Source organism: Nomascus leucogenys, chromosome 5 (assembly GCF_006542625.1).
Source record: "Nomascus leucogenys isolate Asia chromosome 5, Asia_NLE_v1, whole genome shotgun sequence".
NCBI lineage: Eukaryota > Metazoa > Chordata > Mammalia > Primates > Hylobatidae > Nomascus > Nomascus leucogenys.
Window position 1 is genome coordinate 65,091,618 of NC_044385.1, and position 2,577 is coordinate 65,094,194.

The window sequence follows — 2,577 nt, forward strand, 5'->3', positions numbered from 1 at the left end:
AGACCAGAAAGGTCTACAGTTGAGGCCCCCTGTAGTGCAATTTGTGTCAGTCTGGGGAGAGTGGATTTGGAGCCTAACCACCATTTATGTAAATCAATCTGATGGACATTGTGGGTTACAGCCCAGCTGCAAGGGTCAGCGAGGGGTGGTGTGACAGTGAGCACAGACCCTGGGTGGTGGTGACAGTGGCTGTCACGGGAAGTAAAGGAATGGGAAGGGGTCCTCGTGGAATCAGGAAGACAGGCCTTGGCTGCAGATGGGCCAGCACCCCAGTGGGTATATAGAACACACATCCTAATCCCAGCTCTGCTATAAATCCACACTGGAACCCTGGGCAATGACTTTCCCCTTTCTGAGCCTCAGTTTACTCATCAGTAAAATAGTGACAATAACTCCAACTTCACCAAGGAGATGTGAGGCTCAATAAGATGATGGATCAGAAAATGCCTTATGGCACAAAGGAGAGGGATTCCTGACGTGACAAGCATAGGAAGGGGGGAAGGATGGGGTCTGTAAATGGCCAGATGGCAGCCCCACCACTCCACACACACAAACACCCACCATGACCCCCATACTGGCAATTTGCCCAGGAGGGCCCCAGGCCTGGAATCAGCACTGCCAGGTGGGCAGGCAGGACTGCTGTCCCATTACAGGGGTGAGGAAACTTAGGCTGTGGATTGTTCCACAGGGAATAAGGGGCAGGGTCTAGCTCCCCACAGCAGGCAGGGAAGATTGAAGTTGCTCCCTGGGAAGAGGAAGGGAGGCACTGACTGGCACTCTGTGATTTAGATGAGAATCTCAGGCTCAGGCAGGTGACTTGAGCTTCCTGATGTAGAAGGTGAAGGAGGCAGGGAGGCAGAGGACAGGAGGAAGAAAGAAAGGAAGAGAGCAGCAAACTGGAGTCACTACAGGACACTAGCTGCTCCAGACTGGTCTGTCCTATTCTAAGAGAAAGGGAAAAGGGGGAGAGGGCATCACGGATCATGTCCACATTCCTCACTGGCGTAGAGGCTGCTATGGAAACATCCCTGATGGTCCAGGTTTGTGGTGGGAGAGATTGCAACGCTCTGCTTCCTGGAAATCTGTGTTTACAGCCAACACAGGTGCTGCCCAAGACAGACCCACCTGAAGACCCTAGAGATTCCCCAGCTTGCCAGGCTTCCCCTCCTCCTGTTATCACCCCATGCTGCTGAGAACCTGCCTGGCAGGCTGCCCAGCCAAGGCCGGGGCCTAATCTCAGGTGAAACTGACATGTCCTTGTGAGGGCTGAGGAACATCCTGTCTCCCCACAGAGCCTCATTCAGGTTCTCATCTACTTCCCTGGGGTCTCCCCCACCTCCCTCAAGAGTTTGGAACCACATACTATTCTGGAGGGGACCTCTAAATGCTGCCAAGCCTGTCCTCCAGGATACCCACAAGTGTTCATCTCGGTTGTGGCTAATTAACTTACCATATGGTAGTAAACTACCTTCTGGGGCCCCAATATTTTGTTTATTTTTTAAAAGTAAAATTAGCACGATTGTTTATTTTCTGAATGTACAGAAATATTCATCTGATTATTATTTACATGCCCTTTGGGAAAACTTTATAAAATAAAAAAATATGAAGGAGAATCCTATCACCCAGAGATAATCACTTTAATTATTTTTCTATTTATATTTGCACATACAGGTATATATGGGATCATGCTCTGTATCTGTTGGGAGTGCATTAATCTGAAAGTTCAGTCACCTACACAAATACAGTTCATTTTTCTTACATAGTTAGAGTATCTATGGTTCCTGGCTATGGTTCACTGGTTCAACAATGTTAGGCCCAGCATCTTTGTGAGTCTATTGGAATTTAGCTCATGAGTGTAAGACAGCTACTGCAGCTCCAACCACTACATGTGTTTCCAAGGCCAGCAAAAAGCAGTCACTTCTACATTTTTATTAGAAAAGCAAGAACTTCAGAGGTGACCCCCAGAGGATTTCTCTTTAGGTCTGGAAATCTGTGTTTAGATTGGCCAGAACCTGATCTCATCACCATCCCTAGCATCAGACAATAGCATTGTTATGATTGACTTTGGATCAATCATAATTTATTGACTGAGAGTGTGCATGTGGTCCCCCAAACGAGATCAAGAAAGGAGAGAATTAGCAGTGTGTACTACAGCAGGCATGCTGTTTTATAATCTGCTCTTTCTCTTAATTGCATATTTCAAACATCTTTCCATACTAAGAAATACAGACTCAGTCATTCATTTAACAACAAATTATTGAGAGTGTACTGTGTTCCAGGAACTTAACTTGGCACGGAGGACACAATAATGAATATAGTATACTCCTTGCCTCCATGGAGCTTAGCATCTAATGAGGGATACAGAAATTCATCAAAGAGGTTCACAAAGAAATGTAAAATTATGATGGTAATTTGTGCTGAAAAGGACAGAGGTGTGTGCTGTGTGAGAGCAGTGACAGGAGATTTGACTGAATCAGGAGGGTCTGTGTTCTGAATGGCCATAAGCTAGCCCCTTGCCTAGCTGTAGCACAATTATTTAGCCAATCTCTTATTGCTGGACATTTACATTCTTCCCAC

At 46.4% G+C, this 2,577-nt stretch overlaps 1 long non-coding RNA gene across 1 annotated transcript; it reads left to right on the forward strand.

Annotated features, from left to right (window-relative positions):
* Positions 1-1,545, forward strand: LOC115835102. Its single transcript, XR_004030021.1, has 2 exons — positions 1-110; positions 1,293-1,545. It is a non-coding gene; the product is annotated as an uncharacterized LOC115835102 (long non-coding RNA).
* The last annotated feature ends 1,032 nt before the right edge of the window (positions 1,546-2,577 follow it).